The following is a 12,583-nucleotide window of genomic DNA, read 5'->3' as shown; positions in this document are numbered from 1 at the left end:
TTAGGATGGCAGCCTGATTCACCATTTAAATTTAAAATGTAAGTAAGAGTTTTATCAATTTTGACAGAAATCAGACATCATATTTAAAAAATTATCCTTGGGCAAATGGAAAGATAAGCATTTTTTTAAAAGACAACATAAAATGCTAATTGATTAAGTTAAAATATAGATCTGATTTTGTTAATCCATAGTAAACGGTTAAGTATATATGTTTCCCAAATAATTTGAAATCTTAAATAAGTCATTCTAATGACTAAAGGGAACGTTTTAACAAATGAATGTTAATAAAAGTCAGCTTTGTGGATGAAATTATTTGAAGTTGTTTGGGCTCCATTTCACCACCAGTAGTTTCCTATTTTGAGAAAACAAGTGGTTAAACGCAGGCATGCTTAACCAATTATAAACATTTTTCAGGGGACATAATTTCACACACCCAAACAGAAGAAGTTTTTGGACCCATTTTTAAAGTTTACGCTCCCAGCCCACCAGATGAAGCCAGACAAATGTATGTTTTTTAAATGTTTAACAGAAACCTGAATGGACAGATGACTAAAAATTACCAATATGAGCACTGACAGTAAAAGAAATAAATGTGTATTTGGCCATTGTTCCTTACACTGAGAAAATCTATTTCTTTTTGTAAATGGAAACTACAAATGAACTTTTAAATAATAGATTGCTTGAATAATAAATACTCTAGCATATTCTTTCTGGATACTATTTTTAGATTATAAAAAGCCAAGGATTTATTTTTATCCTTGTAAAACATGACTGCTGCTAAGGTTAATAGCTGGTTACACAAAGCATAAAATTTCATTCTTGAACAACACCCAAATACTTTGAAAGAAATACAAAAGCCTCGAAAAAGGACAAAATCATCATGTACTATATACCTTTCCAAATGATTTCTGATATAATAAAATGATTATAGAATTTCTAGACATCAAATTATCTTAAATTCTGGGATCCCTAAAAGAAATATTAGTTTAGATATGATTTAAGTAAAAGCAAGAACTAGTGAATGCACAGTCATCCGTTTCAACATTTGCACAGCCCAATAATATTATCCCTTACATCTCCTCGTCTTCTGCACATCAATTCAAAATAAAAAAGAATTAATGAAATAAAATCAGGAATTTAAACTTTCCCGTTTTTTGTTTCCCTTTCAAAGAGAAGGGAAATTGTTGAAAAGGGACATAGAAATTTGTTTTTTTTTTAAATATTTTATTTATTTATTTGACAGAGAGAGATCACAAGCAGGCAGAGAGGCAGGCAGAGAGAGAGGAGGAAGCAGGCTCCCTAATGACGCTGGCTGGGAGATGATCAGAGATTTGCACACGCCCAGAGGGGCCACTGAGTCAGGAGGCAAGACTTCTGAGGCTTGCTAAGCCCATGCTTGCTCCTGTATCCTCACGGCTATCTCCTGACAAACTGGGAAGAGTACAGGCTCAGTTATTGCTGTATTGTTGTGAGATAGCTGTATATATGTTCATAGAGTCACATGAGTCAAAATTCTAAAAATAAGAGAACGTTAGTCTGATTTATGTTAAGTTTTAATTTGGGAACCCTCTTATAGAGATCTCAAGAATTCCTTTGAAATATAAACATTAATTGATCTAGTTTAACCTAGCAGAACACTTTGGAAAATTTCCTAAGTGAATAAGGTTTATTTACAAAAGCACATGAAATATTTGGTATATGATTGTCAGCCTCTTTTGCCCAACTGTTTTTCTATATTCGTATACACAGGTAAAACTATAGTGTCATTTTACAATCCTGTTTTCATAAAAGGACACACATAAGAATTAGCTGCATCCTTTGCTTAAATTATCAGAAATTTCCATTAATGGAGGTCCAGTTGAAGACATTTCACAGCAGTCGTGTTTGTTTTCAGTGTCCCTCTACCTTCATGAAACCTGACAGAGCAAGAAAGGCTCTGAGCTTGATTCTGGTCTGTTTCCAAAGGTGCTTGGTTCCCCGGAGATATGTGGAGTAAAAGCTGCCCAACCAGCAATTAGAAAGATTTCTCCCTGTTTACAGAATCTTCGCTCTAGGCAATTGTACTTATTCATTCATTCATTGAATCAACCAAAACATCGTTTGCGTCTACAATGTACAAAACAGAGGGCTGATTGTCAAAGAGACAGGTGACTGACTATTCCTCTCCAGGTTCTCTGCCCTCTGATAGCTCACTATCAAGAAGGCAAGCAGATTTGTGAGTATGTGTTGACAATATAACACAGTATAAAATATACCCTAATTAGCAGTTCAGAGCATTTATTGTATCAAGAAGAAAAAGTTCTGTTTGTTTAATGGGGGGAACAGATAAAGATAAATAAATTAACATCCAAAGGTACCCAGCTGGCAAAAGGGAAAAAAATAAAAACACCCTGTGATTGATTCTACATGAAACACAATCAGAAAAACAAGTTATATTAGCTATATTTATACAATTATATGTATTTATGTAACTATATTATCTGTAAGAAATATAACATTTATTTATATAATTATATAAATTATCAAGCTTCACTTATTCACAAATATGGAGTAAAGATCATTTTAATGCAAAAATAAGTGAAAGGGATCACTGTATTAGACATCTATTACTACGTAACAAATTACCCCAATACTTAGCCTCTTAAAATAACACACATTTATCATCTCACACAATTTTTGAGAGTCAGAAATCTGGGAGCAGGCTATCTAAGTATCAGGGGATACTGAGATATCTGGATATAGGGGCTGTCGGGAGGATACACCAAGGTTGTCTGTTGGGGCTCTGTCACCTATAGGCTGGACTCCAGCTGGTGAATCTACTTCCAAGAAGGTGCCATCACATGGAGGGAAAAGAAGGAGATTTTCATTCTTGGCCACATGGTCCTGTCCATGAGACTCCCTGAGCACCCTCCCCACATGGCAACTGGCTTTCACTACTGTGAGTGATTCAAAGGAAAACAAGGAGGAAGCCAGAGTAACTTTTATGACCTAATATCCATGGTGGCATACCATTTCTGCTCGTGTTTCTGCTTATTAGAAGTGAGTCACTAGGTCCAGACCCTACCCAACAGGAGGGGTCAACTCAAGGGGTTCATCATCAAAAGGCTTCATATCTTAAAGGGAGGAGTATCAGTGAATTTGTATACTTAAGTTAAAATCACTATAAACACATTCAGGAATGGGATACAAGATGCAGAAGTGCTTCTTTATTGTTCTTCCCAGCATCTTTTAAAAATAATGATAGGGGGGACGTCTGGGTGGCTCAGTTGGTTAAGCAGCTGCCTTCGGCTCAGGTCATGATCCCAGGGTCCTGGGATCGAGTCCCCCATCGGACTCCTTGCTCGGCAGGGAGCCTGCTTCCCCCTCTGCCTCTGCCTGCCTCTCTGTCTACCTGTGCTCGCTCACTCTCTCTCCCTTTGACTCTGACAAATAAATAAATTTTTTAAAAAAAAATAATGATAGGGGGTGCCTGGGTAGTTCAGTGGGTTAAAGCCTCTGCCTTTGGCTCAGGTCATGATCCTAGAGTCCTGGGATCTTGGGTGGTTCAGTGGGTTAAAGCCTCTGCCTTTGACTCAGGTCATGATCCTAGAGTCCTGGGATCGAGGCCCACATCATCAGGCTCTCTGCTCAGCAGGGAGCCTGCTTCCTCCTCTCTCTTTGCCTGCCTCTCTGCCTACTTAAGACCTGTGTCTGTGTATCTACTTAAGATCTGTGTCTGTCAAATAAATAGACAAAATCTTTAAAAATAAAATAAAAATAAAATAAAAAAATTTAAAAAATGATAGGAACATTTGTATATGATATTACATATAAAATAATACTATACATATACAGCAGTATGGGCAGCAAAAACCCCTTATCACGTTATAAGTGACAGAATAAAGATGTATTACAGGCTCCACAAACAATAGTATTCATTGACTGAGGGATGAAGAAAGTTGCAACAGAAAAAAAACAGGAGACCTTAGAAATGGGAAGACTCATTACATTACGGTTCAAACCTGGAATTTGAACTATATAGAATGGGGTCATCAAACAGAGCACTTGGTGGGGTTGCAGAAAGTGATGGGTCCTTTTGTCCATCCCTTGGTGGCCAGCACACGTATTCATTCTGTGATGTCTAAACTTTACTAACTTCGATTACCCAATACATTATCAACACTAATAGAATCATTCTTTGTTAGAACCAAAAGAGATCTCCTCAATCCTTCATTTTATAAATGAGAACAAGGAGGCCAGTGGGAGGAAAAAGTCACATCCAAGATGACAGAGCTAGCTTGAGAGGGACAAAATGAGAAACCTTGAAAGGGGGTAGAGGTACAAGTGCAGCCTCACCTGCATGTGCTAACAGGTGAACAAAGGGGGGGGGGCGCAGTCTCTCTTTGGGCATTAACCGCAGCCTGTGGCTCGGTTCCCTACCTCCTAGACTTTCATGCCACAGCTGTAGACTGGGGACCTTCTTGCCCTCAAAGTCCAAAATACTTACTCTCTGGTCTTTTACTTTCTCTACATGAGAATGTTTATTATATTATTGCTATATTGGAAGGGCTTTCTTATTCCAGCCTACACTTTGGGTGATGTTTACAAGAGATATAAACCAGGAGGTTTTCTTTGTCTCTGTTAAGGATTTAAGCTGCCTTTCCTACTTCCAAAAAAAAAAAAAAAAGTCCCAGAGTCTGTGCTTTTTACTCAGAAAGAGAGACACACATAGCATCATTGCTAACAGTCATATACATACGCATCTGATCCTGAATTATTAAGAGTGCAGAGAGACAGACCGGAGGCAGGGAGTCTGAATGGTCAGAACTCCTCTCTCCTTTCTGTCCAGCATCAGCCACAAGCAATTTTCATCCCTGTCACACTCCATCTGTTTGGTGCATATGGACCAATTGAGCTATACCAGGACATGAGCTGCCAGCCAACTCAGATAAACAAACATTTACTGAGTGCATGTAAAGGGCCTGACCTTGTGTTTGGCCCTAGAAATATAAACAAGTCACTGTCCTGGCTCTGGAGCAATTTTCCTGTCTAGGTTTAATTCTTGATCTAAAATACCCAGCTGGTAATAAAACCTGGTGCCCAATTTGAACGCTAACAGCCAGTCTCTTCCAAACGCTCAGATCACATTCCAACCTGGGTACTTTAATGTGCCGCACCAGGCTTGCCCGTGCAAAGGGGAAAATGTGCCTAGTTCCTTCCAGCATGAATCTGACATCCCGAGTCATCACTCATCTTAACCCTGTGGATGTGTGTCCATTAAAATTAAATTAAGATAGCATGGAGGACAAGGGGAGATGGAGAGGAGAACGGAGTTGAGGGAAATTGGAAGGGGAGGTGAACCATGAAAGACTATGGACTCTGAAAAACAATCTGAGGGTTTTGAAGGGGCGGGGGGTGGGAGGTTGGGGAAACCAGGTGGTGGGTATTGGAGAGGGCACGGATTGCATGGAGCACTGGGTGTGGTGCAAAAATAATAAATACTGTTACGCTGAAAATAAATTTTAAAAAAATTAAATTAAGAGGTAGTACTTCACCCTCCCCAATCAAATCCATTTTAATTAAATAACAACTCAAGTTTTTTAAGTGCTTACCCTTACATCTGCCCGACATGTCAGTTACAACGGAAAACACTGACATAGCATCGTCACGGAAATACTCTCATTCAATCTTCACACCAACCCGTGGTGTCAGTTATGACTTTCATCAACACTTAGAGACCAGGAAAATGGCCTGGGGCAGGCACACAGACATGCCCAGTGTCACGCAGCACGTGAGAACCACCGCTCAAACCAGAACCCTAGGAGTCCGACTCCAGAAACTGATCTTAGTCACTAGATGTCTTTTATACATTATTTTGAACCATACAGCCATGCAAGGAAGGTATTACTAACCCCACTTTACAAACGAGGAAGCACTGGCGCTGAGAGAGGGCTAAAAACTTGCCCAAGGATGGAGAAAAGACAGTAGCAGACATATTTGACTCCAAATGTCCTGTGCTTTGGGGAAAGATGCCCCACAAGGCTTGGCACAAGGCGACTGTATATATCGTTTTACAGTTTACACAGTGCCTTGACATATGCAAGCTTATTTCTTCATCACAGATGCCCAGAAATATAGATTTTATTATCTCTATTACAAAAACAAAATTGAAGCCAAGAAGAATTGAAATAACTTTCCCAAGGCCCTATATTTGAGCTGTGACGCAAAACCAGGTATTCTGAGTCCGCGTCAGGGTTTCCTGGCTTAACTTAGAAGTTGGTATCTCTTTGCTGTGCGCCCATCCCGACCAGTTCTGCCCCAGCTCTACGCTCCACGACTGAAAAGGCTAAGCATCACTGTTCTCAGATGGGTCAAAGGAGAGTAGAAAAACTAGGATATTAGGGATGCAGCTTATAGCTCATAGTTATAAAAGGAACCTTAAGTCATCAGGAAAGAATTATTTGTTATTAGATATTTCCATCAAGGGGCACCTGGGTGACTCAGTGGGTTAGGCCTCTACCTTCGGCTTGGGTCACTGGGTCTCAGGGTCCTGGGATCAGGCCCCATGTTGGGCTCTCTGTTCGGTAGGGAATCTGCTTCCCCCTCTCTCTCTTTGCCTGCCTCTATGCCTACTTGTGATCTCTCTCTCTGTCAAATAAATACATAAATAATCTAATATATATATATATATATATTTCTATCAAAATGATCAGAATGTAAGTGATGGCACATTAGGGCTCTTTCTTCCCAACTATAAATGTTGAGGTAGGACTAGACCTATGGTTTCAAACTGGTGTCTCCCTGATGAATTTTCATGAAGGGTCAAAGAGGTACCTGTTGGGTGGTCTGCCAAGCCCCCTAATCTGGGAATCTTCCTGTTTCTGCTGCAGCCCCCTGCTCTACCCGCCACAGATTCAAAACCCCGGCAGTACCCATCAGAGCCTCCCTTTCCGCACAGTGGATGACCCAGTAAGCCAGAGAATGTATAAGGGGAGCAGACAAAGCCAGCCCACAGAAAGAGACAGAACTGAAGAAAATGTGTAGAGAAAAACAGAAAGAAAACTGCCTAGATTTCCTAGTTCCTTCCTTTCTTTCAGATTTCCCTTCTGTTTGTTTAAACCAGCTCGTGGTGATTGTCCCACTTTAGACCAAATAAACCAGAGTTCTTCAGACATTCGAGGCGGGATGGGTAGGCAAAGATAAGGTTTTATTTTAGGCTTCACATATTTACTGGACTTTGTTATGTGTTGAGTTGTATCGCATCCCACACCCCAAAAAAGTCTGTTCAAGTCCTAATTCCCCGTGTCTGTGAACATGCCCTTATTTGGAAATAGGGTCTTCGCAAATATCAAGTTAAGATGAAGTCATTAGGTTGGGCTCTAACCCAATATAACTATCGTCCTTATAAAGAGAGAAGAAGAGACCCAGATATAAATGGGGGAATGCCATGTGCCATGTGGCAGAGGTCAAAATGCTGCAGCTACGAGCCAAGGAATGACAAGGATTGTTAGCAAACTGCCAGAAGCTCCAGAGAAGCAAGGAAGAAATCTTTTCTAGGTTTCTGCAGGAGCCCTGCCAGCACCTTCATTTTGTACATCTAGCCTCAGAAGTATAAGATGATATATTTCCGTTGTTTTATGCCCCCTACTTTATGGTAATTTGTTACAGCAACCTGAAGAAACAGATAACAAATAAGCTTAAAGAAAAAAAAGAAAAGAAAAGAAAGGAAACTGAAAACCAGTGAATTCTCTATTTTTAAATTTAAGTTATTTAAAAATTTCATGGCTATAAAACCTCTCATTTATGGTGAAGCTGCATAAGTGAAATCCTGATTTAATTTATAATTTCCCAGTTAATTCGGTTTACACATATGTATTAAATAACTGCTTTTAGTAACTTCTGCTCAACAGTGTGCCTCTCTCTTAATAAAATAAATATTTCATTTTTCCATTTTGGTTAAAAGTCACTTTTCATTTTGAGAATCTTCAAGTATAGGAATAAAGTCTGTACATATGTTATTTAATGGTTTTCTTGCAAAATCCAGCATCTCAGCAAAAGCTGGAGTTAGCATTTCACATTTACTATAATTTAAGGCATAAGAGGTACATTTGAGAGAATACAATGGAGACTTAATATACTGTTATTCCTAAAAGCTTTAGAATATCATCATTTGAAATTTTTGTAATATAAGCGAGTTAACAATCTAGGATTTATAATAAAATTTTTCTTTAGAAAAGTCTCGGGAGACCTGATTCCCCCCATAGCTGACAACACACAAGCAAATATAGATAGTGTTAGTGCTTATAATTGGCACTGGTATGATGGTTGCATTTTAAAATTCTTATTGCAAACTTGCAGGTGGCCAGATAATTTGCTATCCATGACCACATTTTCCTAGAGATATTTCCAATAAAAGTGCATTAGAGTTATATTGCACTTTTCAGTTTTCAAAGAACTTTAAAATACATGATTCTACTTACTTACAACACTGCAATTTTAAGTAGAAGAAGGCAAAAATTATCATCTCTGTTTTACTGCTGAAGGGACAGATGCTAGAAAATCTACCCCAGGTCCATACAACTAGTAACAGTTAAAACCAGGTCTTCTGACTCTGAATCTAAAATGTGGTTTTCAAGATACCAGGCTGTCTAATTCAGATACAAGGGTCAGGTGATTACATGGTGGGTTTTTAACTGCTGGCCTCACAACTTCATAAGAAAAACACAATGATATATTTTCTTGACTCACTTTTTTCCCCCCAAAGAGTTAGCAAATGCTTTTTTTTTTTTTTTTAAATCTTGACATGATCTCCTTCCAAAAATCCTCATACTCTAAAGAAATTGAAAGACATAGCCATTGTTGGGCTCTTTGATGTTTGTGTTTCAGAGGTGTTTACCTCAGAGAGGGCCAGTCTTGGTTCTCCTGAGGGAAAATGGAGCTGTGTTCCCCGAATGGGTCCTCCTCAAGAGGTGGGGGAGGAGTGTCCAGCATTATGATGGGCCTCCTCCTCCTCTCCTTTCCGTCCTCATGAGGCAAACTAAAGGGTGGACCAAACTTACAAAATCACATGAGCTACTTCTTTCTAGATGTGGAAAGCACATACACAGAACATTCCAGAATAAGAAAGATGGAACTTACAATGTAACATTTTTGTCCAGTGCCATGTCTACTTAGGAACAAAATGAGAAGTTCCTGAACCTCTGCCGATAGTCCCCTGTCACATGACAGATTCATTTCCAAAGTACCTCGAGGGTCAAGAGGCTAAATTATAGGAATATTATACTCTCTGATGCTCAGCTCATCATTTTCTCTCCCTCAAAGAATCACAGGCCACCTCAGAACTTAGCTTCGAATCTCACATTGCATGGCAGCACCAAGAAGAAGAGCATTCCCTCTTCACTGCCCATTGAAGGCCTTGGGATTTCTTTTCAGCCTCTTACACACAGAGACCCTCTGGGCTCACAGCTGTCAAGAAGCTAAAAGAGGCAGCCCTCTCGTTAGCCTCCTGCCCAGCCCAGATGTCCAGGCTTCAAAGAAGGGATGTAGAGGCTCCACTGTTTCTTCTCCCACCTAGTCACATATCTTTTTATCTAGGGAGTAGAGAAAGAACCATTGAGATGTGAGAAAGAATTATTATTTGCAAAGGCAATAGAGATTCGTAATTTTACGCTGATGACTACACATGGTGAGCTTTATAGATACATTTTAAAAACTGGTGTGTGAAACTTCTCAAGAAGTTTTTCTTTAAAAAAAAAAATACCATTTCTCTGCTGAGGGAACTAAATAAAGCTACTACTCCTATCAGAAATATGCTGAGGGAAACAAGTATGAAGTCTTATCAGAAGAGGCACAATCTAGAATGGGCCATTAGCAGAGGAAATTCTGTGAGCAAAGGTCTGTAGAGGAGGAGAAAGTATGCTACAAAAGTAAAGCTATAAAGGACACTAGGTTAAATGAGAGTTCTCTCTCCTTATGTTATAGATGCAGAAATTGAGGTTCCCAGAGAAATGCATAGAATATACTTAATATTGTATAAAAAGAATATTTTATATGAAATACTATTTAGCAAAAAAAAAAAATACTAGTACATGCAACGACACTCATTACTCTTCAGAAGCCTAATGCTAAATGAAAGAAGGCAGAAACAAAAGTAAACATGCTGGAGGACTCAATGTATATGAACTTTTGGAACAAGCAAAACTGATCAAAGGTGAAAACCATTGGAAGGATGGTGGACTTGGATGGGGGGTGGGTACTGGGAAGTATCAAGTGAGAAAATTTGGGGTGAGAACTTTCTGGGCAGATGGAAATGTTCTAATTTTTGGTAGGATATGGATTACGTGGGCATTTTCATTCACCAAAACTGTACAGTTAAGATTTGAGCCTTTCAGTGTACGCAAATTTTATCTTAAAAAAAAAACCAAACAACTATAAAAGAAGAGCGGTGTCTCTGTGGTGACATGGCCGTGTATGAAAGAAGACGAAATGAGAACGGCTGCATGTTGATAATGTTGACTCAGGTACGGTGGGGGTACAATGTGCTCTTGTGGTTGCTCTGGAGATTGTTGAAACTTGTTCTACAACGACTTTGAAAGGTGAACAAGCCAATAAAGGGGAAGTTCAGTTCATGTTCGAGAGTGTGAGCTCTTCTTGATACTGTTCCTAGTCTGCTTTTGATCCTTTTCCTTTCCTGGGTTACACGAGTGTTTTCAGCTATGTTCAAGGTCCTCCTCCTATCTGGAGTCTGTGGATGAGACTCCATAGACATAGAGAGCACAGTGGAGTCTCTCATGTCAAGCAGTAATGCAAGCAGTTAAGGTACTGCGGTTAGGACATCTCGCCGGGACCAGCATCAGCTAGCTGACACCCCAGAACTGACAACCAGCAACCAGAGGCGGACTCCAGGGGCCCAAGACCAATTCAAAAGGCCATCACACAAGTTCTATACCATATTTTTAGTAAAACTTGAGGATGTTATAGATACACTTTACTATAACAGCAAACTGTCAGACTCTTCAGACCGGAGGACTCCAGGGGCCCAAAACCAATTCAAAAGGCCATCACACAAGTTCTATACCATATTTTTAGTAACACTTGAGGATGTTGTAGATACACTTTACTATAACAGCAAACTGTCAGACTCTTCAGACCGGACCCCTCTGTGTCTGATCGCTTAAAACAGGCAGCTGCCACAGAAGGCTCTGTCCAACGATCTCCGAATAGAACTGAGATTTACTGCTTGAACATCAGAAGCATTGAGGGCCACAAGCTGACCTGGACCAGACCGAGGCCTTATCTCAACCGGGCACCCACAGCCTGATCCGCAGCCTCATGTCCTGCGCCCTCTGTTATCTTGTTTGCTGTGTGGCTTGTCTTCTGTCCTGCCTTGTAAGATGCCAAGGTGAATCACATGGTGAGACACATGGTCATGGAGTGTGGGATCCTGAACCTGCTTTATAATTGTGATTAACTTGGCTTTATGACCAAATAAAGCTGACATTGTGGAAAGACACAACTCCGGTGTGTGCACCTCTGTAGCCTGCCCAGAACGGCCACCCTCCTGAGAAAATGGGGGAGTCTGAGGGTGAGAGAAAGTGAGCCTGGACAGGAGCCCACTCCAAGCCTCTGTACAGGGTCTTTGAAAAGACAAGCCACGGGCAGGAGCCAAATTGCCAGGAAACGCTTCTCCAGTGCCGCCTGGCTTGCCCTTGAGAAACCTCCCACCTGGTTTGCTACCCCCATGCTAACGAGATAGCTTTCAAGAGCAAAACTGTTTCGCTCTAATATAGCAAAAAGGAAGAAACCTCAGAAAGATATGTAATGAGATTGACCTGTAAGCACAACTGTTGTAATATGCAAAGAACCACTTTATTTATTATTTTTAATTAGAGAGAGAATGTGTGTGAATGGGCAGAGAGGGAAGGGGCAGGAGTAGAGGGACTCTCCACCCTGAGCTTGAAGTCCATGACAGGGCTCATCTCAGGACCCAAAGACCATGACCTGAGCAGATCTGACTGAGCCACCCAGGCGCCCCCTGCAAAAAACATCTTTAGTCATTATATTCTTTACCTATTCTTTTAATTTTAGTCCCAGATCTTAATTCTTAAATTAGAATTGGCATAATTTAAGATATTAAAAGAAATACTATCAGCCTTTATTTGCAGATACTGTTTAATTTCCTAGTGAGTTTCCACCGTATCAATTTACATCAACCTAAAGAGAAAAGTTACACGAAAGAGGGCAGGCAATAAGTAGGAAGTTATTAGCAAGTTGAATTTTTCATTAATTTCACAAGCACTACAAAAATATTTTAACATAATAATAAAATCAAATGCACAAGGCGCATTACAAGAATTTAAAAGAACAAACAAACAAATTAAATGGGTTAAAGGTCCTCTGCCTGTTTAGGCTAAAAGCTAGACCTTATGGAATGATCTCGAAGTGTTCATGTGAATTACCTCACAAGATGATTGAGGAAATCTATAAAAATACACCCTGTAATTGCATACAGTGTGACTACAAAAGTACTCTGATGGCACTTGACCCTTTGTTATTAAAATCCTTATCCATTAGCCATTACTGCTTATTGCATAACACCAACAGG

General features: G+C 39.9%; 1 protein-coding gene across 6 annotated transcripts in view; it reads right to left on the bottom strand.

The window, feature by feature from the left end:
• The window catches only part of EYA1 (EYA transcriptional coactivator and phosphatase 1), a 359,925-nt gene that overhangs the window by 334,926 nt on the left and 12,416 nt on the right, over positions 1–12,583 (bottom strand). The gene's annotated exons all lie outside the window — the stretch shown is intronic.

The sequence above is a fragment of the Mustela lutreola genome, chromosome 3, assembly GCF_030435805.1.
Source record: "Mustela lutreola isolate mMusLut2 chromosome 3, mMusLut2.pri, whole genome shotgun sequence".
NCBI lineage: Eukaryota > Metazoa > Chordata > Mammalia > Carnivora > Mustelidae > Mustela > Mustela lutreola.
Note: the sequence above shows the minus strand (reverse complement) of the source record. Positions and strands in the feature narration are given on the sequence as shown.